Consider the following 19,725-nt stretch of genomic DNA (forward strand, 5'->3'; position numbering starts at 1 on the left):
TGTAAGAAGTCAAACACATTTCTCACAGCATTTGCAGTTAATAACAGAATTGGTGGGTACTACCTGAGCACAGGTAATACGTTTCTCTAGATTACACAAATAAAACAAAATAATATACAAACACATCACAAGCACTCTTGGGATGCAAGCACCAAAAAAAGGATAATTTAAGTATTAAAAAATTATTAGAAAACTAGAACAAATAATCCTAAAATTTATACAGAACCACAAAAGATCCCAAATTGCCAGAGCAATCTTGACAAGAAGAACAAAGATGGAGGTATCATGCTCTTTGACTTCAGACTATACTACAAAGCTACAGTAATCAAAACAGTATGGTACTGGCAGAAAAGCAGACATAGATCAATGGAACAGAATAGAGAGCCCAGAAATAAAGCCACACACTTATGGTCAATTAATCTATGACAAAGGAGGCAAGAATATACAATGGACAAAAGACAGTCTTGCAATAAGTGGTGCTGGAAAAACTGGACAGCTACATGTTAAAGAATAAGATTAGGACATTTTTTCACATCATATACAAAAATAAAGTCAAACGGATTAAAGACCCAAATATAAAACTGGAAAACATGAAACTTTCAGAAGAAAACATAGACAGTACACTCTTTGATATAAGACTTAGCAAAATTTATTTTTTTGGATCTGTTTCATCAGGCAATGGAAACAAAAGCAAAAATAAACCAACGGGACCTAATTAAACTTAAAAGCTTTTGGACATTGAAGGAAATCATCAACAAAATGAAAAGACAACCTACTGCATATGATAAAATATTTGCAAATAATATGACTGATAAGGGGCTAATACCCCAAATATATAGAGAGATCACACAACTCAGTATAAAAACAAACAAACAAGAAAAGTGGGCAGACATTTTTCCATATGTCTTTCCAAAGAAGACATACAGATGGTCAACAGGCACATGAAAAAATGTTCAACATTGCTAATCATCAGAGAAATGCAAATCAAAACCACAATGAGATATCACCTCACACCTGTCAGAATGGCTAACTTCAAAAAGTCTACAAACAAGGATGTGGAGAAAAGGGAACCCTCGTACACTGTTGGTGGGAATGTAAACTGCTATAGCCACTGTGGAAAAGAATATGTAGGTTCCTCAAAAAACTAAAAATACAATTACTATATGATCCAGCCATCTCACTCCTGGATATATATCTGAAGAAAACTAAAACTCTAATTCAAAAAGATAAGTGCACCGCAATGTTCATAGCAGCATTATTTATAATAGCCAAGATATGGAAACAACCTAAGTGTCCATCAACAGATGAAGAAGATGTTTTATTTATACACACACACACACACACACACACACACACACACACACAGAGCCATAAAAAAAAAACAATGAAATTTTGCCATTTGCAACAATGTGGTAGATATTATGCCTAGAGAAATCAGAAAGAGAAAGACAAATACTCTATGTTATCACTTATATGTGGAATCTAAAAAAATAAACAAACAAATGAATATAACAAAATAGAAAGAGACTCACGGACATAGAGAATAAACTAGTGGTTATCAGTGGGGACAGGTAAGGGGGCAGGAGCATGATAGGGGTAGAGGCTTAAGAGATACAAACTACTATGTATAAAATAAATAAGCAACAAGGATGTATCACACAGCACAGGGAAATATAACTATTATTTTATAATAACTTTAAATGGAGTATAATCTATAAAAATATTGAACCATTATGTTATACACATGAAACTAATATAATATTGTAAATCAACTATACTTCAGTTTAAAAAATGATTAGAAGAATACAGGAGTTTCTTGTAGAATTAAAGATGAGGAACCACCAGCTCTCGGAAAGGACAAGAACAGGGCTGAGATTTGGGAATCTCAGCAACAGAAGCCTGGGGATCCCGCCCCTAGAAGCTGCCATTAAGGGTTCCAACTTGCTTCCATATGTGCATGACTCCAATCACATTTTTTCAAATTCCCAGGAAAGGAAGTATGATTGGCTGTTACCAAGGAGTTTCAATCTTTGATGTAATCATCTATGGCAAGGACAAAGGGTGAGTAGAACCAGGGGAACTCTGTGAGCTGGAAAGCCTCCCCAGTGTGTGACTACTGCACACACCATCATTCACTGGTCTAGGAGTCCTGGAAAAAGACATCCAAGATGTACTGGAATATGATGAAGTAGGTCAGTTATATAGAGTAGTCTCGATGACGGTGATTTTGAAAAATGGAAACAGAACAAGTTTCTCTGCTTTAGACTGTTTGGTAGAGCCTAATAATGAAATGAGTGCTCCTCCAATGTGTTCTTATAGCATGACCGTGCTTACTGCATTAGTGTACATACTATTATAACCGCCTACTTACCTTTTTTCCCCCTACACTAGAAGCACCTCAAAGATAGAGACTGTTTCCTATTCATCTTTGCATCTCTAATTACCGTACCGCAGTAAGGTGATCAATAAGCATTTCTTACATGTTAAATGAAAATCATGCGTGTCAGACTCAGGATGGATGTAGTTATTGGTCAGACTCAGAAAAAGTCTGTGCTCTCCAGGCATGAATTTTGAGGAAAATAACAGGAGAATACAGAAAGATGTGACCCTTGATGAAGGACTCATGCCATGCACATGGTTGGGAAGCTAATTAGAAATCAGTTACACAGTTAGCTCATGGGAAGCAGATCTCCACGACACAGACTGAAGCAAACAAGGCCCTGGAGATAGCCCTGGTCAGTGCCCATCGCAGCACCTAAGGCAAGGCCTGGCCGATCTCATCTAAGGACGGGGCTGTTATCTTCAGACAGGTTCTGCAATGTCAAATGCTGGGTTCTCCTTTATCTACTCTTCCTCTTCTAAAGATCTGTCCTAAAAGTGGAGAAGCAGATAGGGGTGAGGTGGGGAGGGAGGCTGTATGCTTCCCCTTGAGCCCCATCCTCTATTCAAAGAGAAATAGTTAACAGTTCACTTTCTGTATAACCCATCCCTAAACTGCTAAGGAAAATCTGATTTCAGGCAGTTTTATTATACCTCCTACTCCCCAGGGAGGTTTCTTCCACTCTAGAGGAGAGATGCTTTCCTCTTCTAAATCAAGAGTCCAATTAATCAGAGGACCTCCCACCTCCCATGGAATTCAATGATGGCAAAACCATCTCCAGTCCAGCTACCACTGAGGCTCGCTAGAAATCACTGCTTCTTTGAAGGATGTTGCCAACATAGCTGACCATTCCCCAAATACTAGCAAGAATTCGGGTCATCGGTGATGATCTTCAGAGTTATTTGACCATGTTTCCTTGTGGATCATACTCATGTACTCAGAGTATTTTTAAGATAAAGGAACACAGGTTATAATAAGACTGACTATGAGCTCTTTGTGTAACTTCTTAACAATATCGCTCCTTCTAATGAATTGCCAGATCTTTAGAATATGATCAAAGCCAAAGTCCCCTAGTGGCCAGGATGAAGGTCCAAAAGTGATGCAGAAAACAGAGGCTAGAGCCCAGGAGAAGAAATTTCATCTGTCCTGGCAGGGAAACACAAAGAGGAAATGTGGGTCAGGAGCGAGACAGCTTCTACAGTAACATTAGCATCAAAGAAAAGGATGAGAATATTATTAAATATAGAATAAATACATAAAATGTAACATATTTGAAACCAAATAGCATCTCTGTCCTTTTCAAAGACATTATATTGCCTTCTTAGGAAGCATATATCTAAAATTATAATAAATCAGATTGCTTTAGGTTCCACTCAGAAACATTTTGTCAAAAGACTGCCTTACATCTTATTTGAAAAACATAAGCAGACTTTTACCAAATATAGACACAAGGATCATAAACTGAAAATAGAAACCAGAAGACAGACTCAGTGGAAACCAAGGGAATACTGACATTGTATTACACTTGGCAGTGAAGAAACAGAAATCTACAGTGATTTACTATCTTTACATATGAATACAGAATTAGGTGAAAAAATATTCAAACTATCAGAAATAGTAAGACACTTTTGGCAATAAGTAAGGAAGAAGATTTATTTAACTTTGGAGAGGGTTGGCAGAAAGGGACTAAAATGAGAAACAATAATATCACATATTAACTTTGTTCTTAAACATCCACATTTTAATGTATCAACTTTGGCTGTTGTTATATGCCTTGGCAATTCAATAAAGTTACTGAAATGGAAAATTGAAAATTTTTATTGTGATATTTCCAATTTCTCCACTAGTGGAATAGTTTAATAATAAGCCATTGCATATGCTTTCAGCATTCTCATTAAAATGACTGAGCTATCATTTTTCTTTCTATTCCTAGTTATCAGCAACTTTATTTACCAGTGCATATTAAGTAGAACACAAAGCTCAGCTAACCATTTGTGGTTGTACTTTCTGAACGTGCAAGGATTATCTACTGCAAAGACACAGTTTTAAAGCTGGAAGGAATCCTAAATGTTTTCATTTTCCATATGTCACGGTATCAATGAGGAAACTGAGGTTCACAAAGGTGAAGTAACTTGTCCTAAGTCAACAGCCAGTCAATGGCAGAGTAGATGTCATGCTTCCAGGATGCTCTACTACAGCAGACTATCCTAGAGTCCAAATATTATTTTAGTAGTAACTGTTGAACACTGGCCTACACATGCCTGTCTGGCAAAAAAACAAAAAACTAAATGGCCAAAGAGGAGTCTTAATTTATTGAAAACCTCCCTCAGCCTGATCACAAGGAATTCCAGATTGCAAAGGAATCAGATTCCATTTATAGTCACCTTACTTGGGACATTTTCCTTTCAGCTTTTATGAATCTGCCCCCAGCTTTGACATGTTCCAATGTTCTATAAAATGTCTCTTTATGTTCACATCAGAGCCATGTGGAATACTGACAACTCCCTAATTTGTAAGGTGATGTCTCCATAAAGCTGCATTAATTCCTTTGTTGGTCTTTGCAGAGTAAATCTACTTCTAATCTGGTACCTGCCATTAAGCTGCTCATATTTCTAATTTATTTCCCTTTTAAAGAGCAATTTGGGCATGTTTTCTTTGGCTCAGGCTCTACATAAAACATTTACATTAACTATTAACCCTCCTGAGGCAGTGGGCTTGATCGGAAGAGGAACAGAGCGGAGCTGAAAGAACCAGGGGTGGGTCCAATAAGCTGTATCACCTTTAACAAGTCATTTACCCTCTCTGAACGTTTCTTCATGGGTAAAATGTAAGAGGTCAATTTCATGACCCCTAAGATCTAAAACTCTACATTTCTAAATTGATCATTTTAAAGCCAATCTTAACAATAATTACTATGCTTCTACCCTAAACTTCTACCCCATTTACCTCTATACACCTGGTACGTATTTCAGTCCTAGCACTGAGACAAGTAAATAAACTACAGTAAAATGTGATGTCTCCCTTACTACACCGTGAACTCCATAAAAGGTTAATTCATTTTTATAGGCTCAGTGCCTGGCAGAGTTGACATTCTATAAATGTTTGATATATGAACAGAAGGACGGATGATTGCCACAGCCTAAGAGTAAGAAGAGACTACGTATAAGTTTACATTATCTTTGTAAATAGCCCAGAGATCATTATCCTGAACCTTATCAGAAGAGCTAGCACTTACATGTAATTTTGCCTATTTACAGCATAATGGACTTCACAGTACATCTCTTATAGCCTGATCTCTTCCTGCTTTATCTTATACTCTTAACCTTCCTTCTTGACCATAAGCTTCTTGAGAGTAAGATCTACGCCTGATTCATCTCAACTTTCTGTACCTATTCATTGCACTTAGGAGGTCTTCCATCAATTGTAACTAATTACATGAATCAAAAAGAGTAGTTTCAGTATAATAGTGGCCAAATAAATGATACATCTGGTAACAGAGTAAAAATTTTTTTTCAGGGAAAAAGGTTTGGAACAAGTTATCTGTGATGATAAAATTCCAACTTTCTGTCCTTTTACCCTTTCATTCATCTCAAATTTTCACCCCTATAAAAATCACTCATTCCTGGTGACTGTATTTTCCTTCATAATTCCACCAGTTCATAATTAATGTAATATAATGAGGTCTAATATAATCTAATAAGGTCTCGTAGAGGAGAGGAAGCATGAAGACTCCTTTATACTTCAGTTGCAGTTCCAACAAAGAAGTCACAGTATTTGCATGGTTTCCCTTTATATGAAATCCAGCGGTATGGCATGCCTTGCATGCAAATTGTCTCTATGTTGCTTCAATAGGGACTTTGTCAAGTGTTAACAGTTCACTACTCTGAGTGATATGGAATAGCACCAGAAATATTGACTCCCGGTGGGATGTCCTGCCCTCCTTTGACTTAGCATATGATGCCAGGGTATTCACTTTAGGATGGTGTATTTTTGCCCTCAGGCACGTCCATTCCTCTGGTTGAGGAATACTTTCCCTACGTGCAGTTCTCTTTTACAGGCAACATCAGTTTCTCGATTGCTGTCTCACAACTTCCACACATTCACGATTCCATAGTGGCGTAAACAATCCATATTAACACATACATAATGTTAATACTTTCTAGCTCACTTTTTAAATAGTCATCACAATTCTAATTATGCTATTAATTCATTCTAATTATACTCATTATTACAAATATGATTTGTTCATGGGGATCTTCATTATGATAAGCAGTACTTTATATTACTGTTATAAATGCTACCAATAAACCACAATTATTAGAAACAGTCTTAATATATTTACTATTTGTTTCATCAAGTCCCACATAATCAACATGGACATATTTATGTCTATATAAACTTCAAAAGAACCAGACAATCCTTTATTCCTAAAAAATTACTGCCATGCTAATAAAAATAATGGCTAAGATTTACTGAGCACTTGCCATGTGCCAGTTACCGTGCCAGCACTAAATGAGTTAACGTGGATCATCTCATGAATGTTCCCAAGGATCCTATGAGTAGAAGCTTTAATTAACCCCATTTTACAGATAAGAAAACCAAGGCTTAGACAAGTTAAATAATAACTAAAATGTTTACAGCTAACAAATGATGGAGCTACAACTCAGAACCCAGATAATTTCACTCCAGATAATTGTGTTTGGGGGGAGAGGATGAACTTGCTCCTTTTGGAAGATACCATACTTTTTGTATTTGTATAATTACTTCTCCAAATTCAAGTTTGCATATAATTTTAAAACTCTGTCTTAAAACCAAAAGTACACAGAGAGTGCAAACTGAAATATGTGCAATAGGAATTACAGGCTATCAAAAATATATTGAATCATTATTACTGAGAAATGAGCAGATAGAGTAAATCAAAGTAGGAGCATAATATAGTATTATATAAGTATCAGCATAGTTTTCCAACTGTGAATTTGCTAATGTTGACTGATTAACTTTATAGTTAATAAGCTTATTAACTGTGTACCTTAACAGCTTTTTCTTTTTAGTGTGTAAGGTTTAAAGTTTAATTTCTTTTCGCAAAGATTAATCAAAGATTTTCCAGCTGCCAAAAGATAATACAGCAAAAAGGATTAAAAGTCAATTTAACCACAAAGGTTTTGATAGTACTGCATTACACCCCATCCATTTCTGAATTGATTTTTGTAAAACAGCAAATACGTAAAGTCTGATATTCATTGTTGCCTTTATTAGTTTCCATTTGCTGGTCCAATTATTATCACATTCATAACAATTATGTGCATAAAACAGGTATGAAACCACATTCTCTCTGAAAGTTTAAAGAATCTATGAGCCTCTTAGAAGACATGCTTAACATACTGTCTTAATAAAGACAGCTTACAAGCCAGAAAGATTTCTTGGTTTTATGATCTGAAGCCAAAACTATACGAAACTTAAGAGCCAAATATTCCTTGCTTTTAAAACTATGAAACCTAAGTAGTTGAAATATTTACTCTGGGAAACAAATAAGTACTTTGAGACTATAAGTGTTCACCCAAATAGCCTTTAGAACAAAACAATGCATTGTAATCCATTTCAACACCACTGCTCTATTTACACATTAAAACTTATTAAGGTTTGTCACATTGAAGACCCTGTGAGGCATACTCTACGAAACATGCTCTCCAAGAGCTTATCTTTTGGACTGTTTAGTTTATTCTGTTTTTAATTATGAAAATAATAAAACAGATACTGTTTCATAACACCTAGATTTAAGAAAGGTTAAATATTTCTTAGCCTATTTTTGTTACATAAAAATCCAGGCGGAGATACTAGAACCAACAACTCAGTTTTTTGCTTAGAACTCCTTATATATTCAGACCTCTGAGGCCTATAGCAGTACCATGTTTTGGTTTGCAAAACCAGTCTACTAAAATTTCCCTTCAATTGAGACAGATGATACTTCAGTACAAAAGATGAATTTACATGGTTACATTTTTAAGAGCCGTATTGCTTTTAAAAAGAAACTGAGGGCTTCCCTGGTAGCGCAGTGGTTGAGAATCTGCCTGCCGATGCAGGGGACACGGGTTCGAGCCCTGGTCTGGGAAGATCCCACATGCCGCGGAGCAACTGGGCCCGTGAGCCACAACTACTGAGCCTGCGCGTCTGGAGCCTGTGCTCCGCAACAAGAGAGGCCACGATAGTGAGAGGCCCGCGGGCCGCGATGAAGAGTGGTCCCCGCTTGCCGCAACTAGAGAAAGCCCTCGCACAGAAACGAAGACCCAACACAGCCAAAAATAAACAAATAAATAAATAAATTTATAAAAAAAAAAAGAAACTGAGTGAGAAGGGGAGCCGAGGCAGCATGGTAAGTAGTTGTGAACTTGGGGGTCTATAGGAGGTGGAGCCAGATTCCAGTACTAGTTTTGCCATGTACTAGATTCAAAGCCTTGAGTAAGTTTTTTAATTTTATTAAACCTCAGTTTTCCTCATTCATAAAACAGAAAGAGTTACATTAGTTCCCTAACAGAGTTGTTGTGAGGATTGGGTGATATAAGTAAAGCACTTAGTATAATGCTGGGTACAAAGCACATAATAAATGGCAGTGACCCTCATCATTAGAAAAGAGGTCAACTGGGGAGGAAAAAAATGTGTCATTTTTCAGGGAAGTTGCAACAACAACAACAACAAAAAAACATAACACAAAAAAAATTAGGCTTCTTTGGTTTATTACTGCAAAGCCACTAAGTTTGGGCTGAACTGAAGAATGAAGGGCAGGTATCTTTCATCACCATAAGCCATGCGGTTAAGAGACGTTCAATGAGTACTTGACCTAAGGAAAAACCACATGCTCTGAGGAAACTGTGGATAATTAACTTGTTAAATAATTCACTAAAATTAACCACTTGTCATGTTGTGAACCACTTGGTCATGGTTGAAGAGGCTGTGTAAAACAATGGTGCTTACAATTCAGAATTCTATGTACAAAATTCCTCAAAGCTCCTATTAGAAGACCTCAATTAGGGTTACATCAAGGCAAATAGGAAAAATAAGGGAAATGTCAATATCCTAGTTATTTTTTATAGCTAGTATTTAACTATAAGGATGAACCATATAAAACTGCCACCTTTGTAAGTTTTTTTTAAAATGGTTAAATAGCAATAATTTCATAAGGTTCAACCTAATTGTCTGGGGGTTTTCATGTATGAGTTCAGGGAAGCATTGCAAGTCTACCACTTATTCAAGTCTAAGACTATGGAATAGCCTAAATCCAGTCCCTCTGGAGTCATTGCCAAAGTGGAGGAGGTTAGACAAAACAGCAAACACAGAGCAGTTTTCTGAAGGAAGCAAAAGAACATAAATACAATGACATGATGACAGTATACTTGGCTATGTCACATCTGCCTGAAGAACGAATTTTTTTAGTGGAATCCTTGAGTGGCCAATAATCCAATTTTACCAGTTATAAATTTACACGCGTGTCGAGGCCCCCTTTTGAATAATTTTGAGCTCTGAGCTAAATTCTCAGCTTAAAAAAAAAAAAAAAATCAATTTCAAGGAATGATAGACACAGCTAGTCCACACTAGTATCACGTTCTTCACTCCTCCCAGGGCACATGGAAAACTTCACTTCCCCAGGCACTTAGTTAGGTGGGACCATATGAATAGTTAGAGCCAGCGAAATGTGGGCAGGAATAATAAGTATCACTTCTCAGTGCTAGAGAACGGGAAAGGCCCCTATGGTCTCCCTCTCTGCTCTGCAATCACCAAGGAGATCTTCAACTGAGATGGCAGAATCACAGGATCAAAACAGCCCACATTGCCAAGGCACCTCGAAGAGGACAACTGTCATGAAGCCACCCAAACCCACTGGGTCCCTGCATGAGCAAGAAATAAACTTTTATTATATTAAAGGCATTGAGAGTTTGGGAGGGGTTGTCACCACAAAGTAACCTAATCTACCTTAACTACTACTACCTTTGAAACTAACCAGAACAACTGATTATCCCCTCTGCTTCTCTCCTTAACAGAGTACTGCTGGGCTATTAAAAAAATGCATCGAGAACAAATACTGAACGGAAATACTCTAAAATGACATCAGAAATTAGAATGTGCTTTTTTTGTCAATTCTCCAAATTTTCTCTATTTAGAGATTTTCTCAGAAAAATAAAAACAAAAAATTTAAAACTCATAACACTCTTCCTCCCCACCACCCACCACCCCGCCACGCCTTCCGGAAAAGATTTAGCTGTGCGGTTCTTTTGGTTTCGGTTTTAGTTCTGTTTCCTTCGGTTTTAAGGAAAAGTTATTTAGGGTTTGAGGGGAAAATTTTGAACTGGGACATAAGATTTGAGTTCTAAAATCCTCAATCCTGTTTTCTAAAATGTGTCTAAAGAGGACTGGATTAAAACTTTTGGAGGCCCAAGCACTGGAGATATTTTGTTTGGCCCTGACCCCTCTGCCCATAAGTTAAGTCAACACGGCCAGGCAAAGTTCTAAGTATGTGTAAGGAATTCTAAGGAAGTTTTAATTTTTTTCCCATGACTACTGCACTGTTCCTTCTTTTTCTTTTTCATGTTTTAACCAACAAAGATAAATTGTTTTCAACAGGACTTTGTTTGCATATTATTTGCTAGTGCCCTAAGCACTATCTACGCCTCTATTATCTTAGAACCAATTACCATCAAGTCATCAAATAAGGTTTACCTGGCCTTCAAGTTTCAGGGTGAAAGTGAAACAATAAGACGTATAAAAGGGGGTAGTTTACAGAATAATCAAACTGGGCTTTTCTTATTTAGAAGAGGATGCATATAATATCCAAAATAATTTCAAATACTAACCAACAAAGTAATATACGTTTCAGCTATAAATATAATGTTTCTAGCCTTGATCCTGAGGTTTTAAGCCAAACAGTGTTATCCCTATGCAACCCTGCCCCTAAAAACGGGCTCAGAGCACTCCGATTCCACTGGCAGCAAATGTCTTAAACCTTCTACCTTGCTTCTTGCTCTCCCTTGCTCTACCCAAATTCTCAACATTGGATGTTTGTGCTTTTGAACTTGATCAAAGAATCTGCTTCCTGGCTTTTGACCCCTGGCCTACCCTAGGCTTCAGAGTGTACCTGGTCTCCGGCCCAGCCTGTTCCTTTCCTGTCTTGAGGAAAAACTATGACAGCTAATACTGAGCGAGCAACTGCCATGTGTTAGGCATGTGCTAGGTACTCTGTATACATTACCTCAACGAATACCCACCACAGACCTGATTGATAAGTATTTTTACCATCTTATTGTCACTGACACAACCAAGGAACCTGAGAAAGAGCATATGGCAAGAGGCCAAGATTTAATCGCAGCTCACAATCCTAATCTTTTCTTGATATTTTTTTTAATTTATTAATTTTTTAATTTTAGTTTTATTTTTGGCTGTGTTGGGTCTTTGTTGCTGCGCAGGGGCTTTCTCTAGTTGTGGCGAGCAGGGGCTACTCTTTGTTGCGGTGCGCGAGCTTCTCATTGCGGTGGCTTCTCTTGTTGCGGAGCACGGGCTTCAGTAGTTGTGGCTCGCGGGCTCTAGAACGCAGGCTCAGTAGTTGTGGTGCACGGGCTTAGCTGCTCCGCGGCATGCGAGATCTTCCCGGACCAGGGCTTGAACCCTTCTCCCCTGCACTGGCAGGCAGATTCTTAAAAAGGGAAGCCCACAATCTTAATCTTTTAACTACTGCTCATATTGTGGCATCCACATTTTCACTAAAAATAAGTATTTACTGAGCACCTACTATGTTCCAAATTCTGTGCTAAATAATGGTTATACAGGTATGAACAATACAGACAGGGTCTCTAACTTCATGGCAATTAAATTCTAATGGAGATCATGTCATAAACATGTAAACAAATAAATAATATCCGTTTTGAAAGTGATAAACGCTATGAAGATACAAACTGGTTAAAGTGACAGAGAAGCACTGGCGAGGTGTTCGGGGCATGGGGGGCAACATTAGATGGATGATGACGAAAGAAATATTGGGAAGGGGCCAGTCATTTAAAAATCTGGGCTAGGAACATTCCAGACTGAGGGAAGTACCAGTTCACAGGTGCAGGGTCAGGAATGAGTGTGCTGTCTTCAAGAAACAGAAAGTCATCTAGAGTCACTGAACTTGGTGACCCAGGCGAACATCTGTAGAAAAGATCAAAGCGGTCAGCAGAGCCTACTCCTACAGGGCCTAGTTGCCTGTGCTGAGTTAGCATTTAATTCTAGGTGCGTGGAAGCCACATTTTGAGCGGGGAAGTGATGTGATTACAACATAACTTTTTAAAATATAGATAATGCATCATTTTTAACAATGAATATGGCGAGAAAGACTAGAAGGACTGCAATGCATAAGGTACTGCAAAAGACCAAGGCACAAAAACCCGAAAAGCAAATGGATTTTATGCACCCCAAGCAATCAGCTTTATCCCAGAAAAGAACGGAGTTTTTGAGATGAAGGATCAGACTTTAATTTACTAATATTAAGCGATATCAATGGGTGTCATCTCCTCAATGGGCACATTCTCCCAAGGTGAAATTTCCTCTCTCATATTGGTACTCTAAAAGTATGGTTTCAGAATTCAAGATAATACTTGCAATAAATTCCAGCTCTACAGTTTCTACTCACAAAGCATGTTATAGGTGGAAATGGACACATTACAATCATAAAATAATTTTATTAAGCACTGCATATTGAGAAAGAGAAGCAGAATCCTTATAATCAAGGACTTGTCTACTTTTATGGAAGGAAAAAAGATGGTGCCACTTGTACAAAACCTATCTGGACAGATGTTACAGAGATGTCATTTTATCATACAATGTCTTCTTTTGCAATAAAACCCAGAAGGCATAGTACTGTAAAAATATGAGCTTTACAAATTCTGAGACTTTGTTATTAAGAAAATAAAATGAAACTTTTACAAAATCCATGGGACTTTGGTTACAGAACTTATAAGTCACATTTATACGAACTACAGATAAACTTCCGAATTTCTCTCAGAAATATTCTATCTGCCCTATTGCAGCTTCTAATGTTTGGGGCAGGGGAAGAATCAAAGTTAGAGTGATAAGATTATAACCAAATCTTAGCAATTTTTTCCTTTAACCCATGCCATAAAATCTAATATTAACTAGCTTATCAGGAATATCGTAAGAAATATAACTAACAAGTTTAAAATCTGGAGTCTAGAGCCAGAAATTCACATGTAGGGAGAAAACACAGGAACTAAGGTGAGTTCCAGAATAAATATGAGTGTCCTAGAAGTAACAAAAAAATTTTCAGCATATTTTAACAACTAAACTGCAGGGTAACTTCATGCCCCTGGGAGAAAGAAAATCTTTATTTTCTCATAAAAGAATAAAGAACATACACATTCTGAGAACCATAAAAGCTGTAACTAAGGAAAGGCCATCTGGGCAACTAGATTATCTTTACAATACACTCTTCACTATTTTATTTGGTCCTATTTTATGTACCTCAGGAAATTAGGTTTCATCACTCTCCTTGAAAATTTTCTACCAAACTATTACATATTATTGCTAAGTAGTAAGCAATAATCCCCACCAACCAGTTTAAAGTACTCAGCCTGCCTGTGTCTTACTGATATTTTTATTACTATTCTTTCATTAGGATTGTATCACCAACATAATACTTTTTTGTGAAGCTTAAAGTTCTAACTGGGAAACAGCTGCTGCCAGTGGCTTAGTGGCAAGTTAAATTCTGAGCCCCCAAAGAGAAAAATTACATACTCTGTAAGGTTTCTTCTCGCCCTTTCTTAATTGTAAAATAAACAAACCTCTAGGAGAGAAGGACCCCTTTTCCTTCATGGGCACCATTTGGGGTAGGGGTCTTTGGGGAATTCAAGCACCCTGGGCTGCCTGACACATGTATGTATGGATACGATGAGGCAGCGCCCAAGGAGTCCTACTTTCTCTAACTCACACTTGCGAAGAAAAACAACATCCTCGCCAGGCTCCCTGTGAGGTGGCCTATCACAGTGTTCGGTACTCAGAACAAGAATCAGAAGGTTCTGAGTCTCGTCTCAGCTCTGCCAGGATGCAGCACTGTGACCACAGGCACGCCCTCTGGTTTTCTGAGCCTCAGCGCCTTCACTTACACAAGGAACTGTAGCCAGGTCTCTCTTCACTCCCCAAATGTTATGATGTGATGGTACTCATCGAAGAAAATACAGCTAAACAGAGAGTCCTTCTGCTAAAGATATGCTGATAACAGTTGTCATACAACGTTGGTGGCTGAATAACAGAAACGTTATAAAGTCATCCTTCAGAGCAACGTGTTAAGTTTTAGAATGGGGAGGGGGATTTTTTTGGAGAGCTTGAAAAAATGGGGCAAACCATTCTTTTATGTGAGAAAGACCAGTGAGAGGAGTATGAACGTGTTTTTTGTTGTTTTTTTTAAATCTCTCCAATTGTGTATTTTATGGAAGCATTAGTTGTTAAGGTGGTTCTTTTTTATTTATTTTTTATTTATTTTATTTATTTATTTATTTTTGGCTGTGTTGGGTCTTCGTTTCTGTGCGAGGGCTTTCTCCAGTTGCAGCAAGCGGGGGCCACTCTTCATCGCGGTGCGCGGGCCTCTCACTATCGCGGCCTCTCTTGTTGCGGAGCACAGGCTCCGGAAGCGCAGGCTCAGTCGTTGTGGCTCACGGGCCCAGTTGCTCCGCGGCATGTGGGATCTTCCCAGACCAGGGCTCGAACCCGTGTCCCCTGCATTGGCAGGCAGATTCTCAATCACTGCGCCACCAGGGAAGCCCCTATGAACGTGTTTTAATATTACTTCAAATCGCAGGCTCTCTGGGCACATTTCATTGTAAGAAAAAAATCAACCAGTTTAAAGAAGATGGGTGAATATAAAGTCATACTATTATGATCGGTAGCAATTCAAAACTAGAAGAGCAGGGTAACCAACACCGCTAAGTAAACCCCAAACTCTTTTTTTTTTTTTTTAGCAAGTTTAATGTTTTCTGCCAAATGCCATGGCAAATTAACAAGCTTTCTTCTCTTATTTCCCTTGAAATTTTGGAATGATCAAAATACTGTAAAGAGAAGAAAGATATAAAAAGGTTCTGGATAATCCATTCCCTGAGTAGGTGTTATTTGTTCTTTTCTTACAGGACCAGGGTTTGGTGTTCTAATAAATTATTTTAATTTATTTTACTGTTTATGTAAATCAGTGTTTCCAAACTTTTCCAATAGGACACTCCATCAGTTAAAAATGTTCTGTGTATATCCTCAATATTTATTCATCTATCTATTTATTCATCAGGTAGCTTATTATATATACCATTATACATTATAAAACATACACACAAATAAAACTGTTCAAAATTATTTAATGATGAACTAGATCATATTTGTTATTTTCTTGCTAGTACAATACTTCATATTATCATTAGCCTGTATCTCAAAGTACCATATATACTTAAGGCAACGCTTGTTGTTAATAAAAGTGGATATAAATTGATATTTCATGTGTTTTCTTCACTATTTCAATGAGAGGGAGAAGCTGACTTCTTGGTAGACTGAATTAAATAGATCATCAGCATTGTTAACCTCCCATTATGGCTAAGAATTCTCACTAACAGTAGCAAATGCTTCAATTCCACCAATTTTCTATTGTTTGCTTATGCTTGCATTATTAGTATTATCTAATTATCTGAGCCATTTTTAAATCCTTTTAAGCCACTTTTCCATTTTGTGATTGCTGGTTTGGTTAAAACTGGGTAATAGAATCCTAAATTCCTTAATTGAACACACAAAAAATCAATAAGATGCAACACAATGGAAAGAAATAAGCGTAAGGACCACATGTTAGCCTGTGTATGCTGTGGATCTCCCAGGATGTCCTCAAGACACCTCTGCAAGGGAGGACAGGCCACCAAATGACCTATGGGCAAATGAGGGTGCCAGTATCAATCTGTATATTACATATTTGCAAGAGCTTTTTTTTTTTTTTTTTAAATAAAACAACATAAATGGAGGTTCTAGTATTTATTCCCCACAGCCTACTTTGGAGACCAAGAGTAAAAACAGTAGTGGTAGGTAACCAAAGCTGTTATCTGAAACATCCGATCCTCTGTTTGAATATCAGTGAGCCATGTTTATGTTCTAGGCACACAGCAGCATATGAATCCTTCAGCTTGACCAGGAGGGAAATTTTACGAAGAGGCTGAGTTCTCTCTTTGAAACACCATTTGTCACCATATTGCTGGATCATTCTTTCTGCTCTGAGCTTCAATCATTCATGACCTCAGAAACAGACAACAAAAAAGTTGTAAAAGACATTTGTTTATCTTGAATACGTATTCTATTCTCAGGTCCAGATAAGATAAATCTTCAAGCCTCAGCTTATTCTGGGAAGTGCTGCAAAGTTTGTTCATTGGTTAAAGCTGAGAACATCACACCATTCCGTGAATTAGCGATCTTGAAATGATTAGCCGTTGTACAAGTACAGATTATACCTAAACTCCTTCTTTTATATTTTTTATTTGTCTTAGCCTTCTCAGGCTGCCGTAATAAAATATCACAGGTAGAATGGCTTTAACAACATAAATTTATTCCTCACAGTTCTAGAAGTTGGCAAGTCCAAGATCAAGGTGCCAGTGGATTCAGATCGCGGTGTGGGCTCTCTTCCTGGCTTGCAGACAGCTGTCTTCTCACTGTGTGCTCATGGCCTTTCCTCCCACCCTGAAGTGAGCTCTCTGGTGTCTCTTTTCATAAGGGTCCTAATCCTATCAGATCAGGGCCCTATGCTTAAGACCTCACTGAACTTCAATTACTTCCAAAGACCCTATCTCCAAATGCAGTCACACTGGGGGTTAGACCTTCAATGTATGAATTATGGGGAGACACATTCAGTCCATAACATAATTTATATGCTTTCTTTCAACAGATATTTATGGAGTGCCTTCCGTGTGCCTGGCACTACAGCCGAATTGCTGTTCTCATTCTAGAAGAGAGACAACAGACAACAGGTGTACATGTGTGTGCCTGTGCACATGTATATTAAAAGGAAAACTTACGTAGATTAGAGACAGGGAGTGAGAGGGTTGAGAGATGGGGCTATTGTAGAGTAGGTGGTCGGGGACTGCCTCTCTGAGAAGAGGACAAAGGCGTAAACATCTGATGGAACTGAGGAGCAAGCCTCTAAACACACGTTTAGAAGAAGAAAATCCAGGCTCAAAGGCCAACGGGCAGGAGCGTGAAGGTTGAAAGAAGAACAGAAAGGCCAGAGAGGCTGTGGGAGGGGAGGGTGATGGAGAAGGAGGGAACAGAGGTGAGGGGCAAGCAGGTAAGGCTTTGGTGGCTAAGGTCAAGTCTGTGTTGTCACCAGGGAAAACCAATGGGTGGTTTTTGAGCAGAGGATTGACATGAACTAACACATATACTTCCAAAGGGTCACCCTAAATGCTACCTAGGTAACAGACCATGGGGGCAGGAGTGAGAGTGAGAAGATAAGTTTAGAGGTCTTTTCACAAATCCAAATGGGTAATGCTGGTCTGGAAGAGGGGTAGTGGAAGAGGTTAGATTTGGAACACCTTCTGAAGATGGAGCCATCAGGATTTCCTGATAGACTGAATATGAGATATGAAAGAAAGGATGCCCTCCCCCAACACTTTGCAGTGAAGTTAATTCTAGGGTTCAAAACAAAAGAGGAATGTAAAGGACCACTTGGAGGGTGTCCTCTCCTAGAGCTCTATACTTCTGCATGCAACTTTTCATAGGTGAAATTAACTATGTTTGCCCTTGTTTAGTCAGCAGCTATCTCTCCCCCATTAGAATGTGAGCTCCTGGCAGGGCTTGTATCCCTCTGTCTAGTTCACTCTTATATCACCTGCACCAAGCACAATGCCAGCCACTTTTGGAACCTTCACTGAATACTTTAAAGAATGACAAATGTCCAAAGCTTTGAGCAATCTTGAAATTACATCTTATTAGAAACAGTTGAAGGAAGTGGGGATGCTGAAAAGGAAATATTTTCATTAGATGGTGGACAGGACTATAAAGATTGTATAATGTTTTCCAGCTTATCCTTACATGTTATTTAAACTCTATTTAATTGGTTTTGACTGACAAAACCAATTTTACCACTTTAAAAAGATGTTGTGTCTTCTATGCTATCAGCTGGCTAACACATTCTTCTGTAGACAGTTTTACCCTGATCTGACATGGTATCATAACCACGTTATACATTTAATCTATTTAATAATTCTTAGAAAAGTATTATTTCTGCTAAAAATAATAGATACCCCTAGCCCTCCATTATTCAAACTCGAGCAAAACAGTAAAACCGAAGTGTGAGGTCTACAGACAATTTTTGATTCATTTTCAGTGATTGCAGACTGCCTCTCCCATAAACTTTTATACCAGCTGTTAAAAGCTCTTCAAATTGATTTTGTTGCATTTCATTTTCACCCCTGCTTCCCATCAATGGGGAATGAAAAAGAAGAATAAAGAGACCGAAAGTTGTAGTGACGTGGAGACAAGGTAGTGACCAGCCTAGGTATTCCTGGTCACTGGAAAGTCTGAATTATTCAAAGGTGACCATACTTAGAGCTGGGGGCACAGCTAACACGCCACGTATTGGTTTCTAGCATTAACTTTTTATTTAAAAATTAAGTTCCTTTAACCCTTTCACGGAAATGTCACTGGACTGGGGCTTTGAAAGGCGAACGCGCGGAAGGCTGCAGGGATGATGGAGAGCCTTTGTGCAAACTACGAGAGAGACACGACACCGAGCGATGTGTGGTTTGTGATGTCAGCACAACCCGCAGACAGAATCGCTTGACTGCCCATTTCTTGGCTAGAGAAGGTCCCTACAAGACAAGGCTGACCCTTGACATGACCAGAAACTTTCCCGAGACTTGGCCTCCAGTTACAGAAGGAGTCGCCCCCCTGCAATCCCACAGGTGGACGGTTGGGATGCCGACCCTGGGGCGGGGCGAGGCCCCTCGGGCCCTGCGCAGAAAAGGGCGGAGTCACATGCGCGGGTCGGCCAAGCATGGGGTGGGGGGCGCCCTGGCGCAAGGGGGAGGGGGGCGACAGCTCCGGAGGTGGAGGCGGGGAGGCGGCCCAGGGCCCCGCCCGGATGACTCCCGAGCAGGCCGCGGGGCGCGGGGAGGGGGGCAGGAGGGGGGCGGAGTCGGCCCCCCTCCCCCGAGGCTTCACAAAGCGCGCGCGCCAGCCCCGAGCCGCCAAGCCACCGCCACGGGGCCTCCAGCGTCCCCAGGTAGCGCGGGCGGGACCTGCCGGTGGTGCGGGGGCGGGGTTAGGGGGGCTCTCGGCGCACCCCCTGCATC

At 39.1% G+C, this 19,725-nt stretch overlaps 1 long non-coding RNA gene across 1 annotated transcript in view; it reads left to right on the top strand.

The window, feature by feature from the left end:
• Nucleotides 1-251: 251 nt before the first annotated feature.
• LOC309635818 overlaps nucleotides 252-19,725 on the top strand; it is a 55,052-nt gene continuing 35,578 nt past the window's right edge. Inside the window, exon 1 of the long non-coding RNA XR_014249040.1 lies at nucleotides 252-19,335. This is a non-coding gene — a long non-coding RNA (uncharacterized lncRNA). The remainder of the gene's footprint in view (nucleotides 19,336-19,725) is intronic.

The sequence above is a fragment of the Balaenoptera borealis genome (assembly GCF_965194805.1).
Source record: "Balaenoptera borealis genome assembly, chromosome: 10".
NCBI lineage: Eukaryota > Metazoa > Chordata > Mammalia > Artiodactyla > Balaenopteridae > Balaenoptera > Balaenoptera borealis.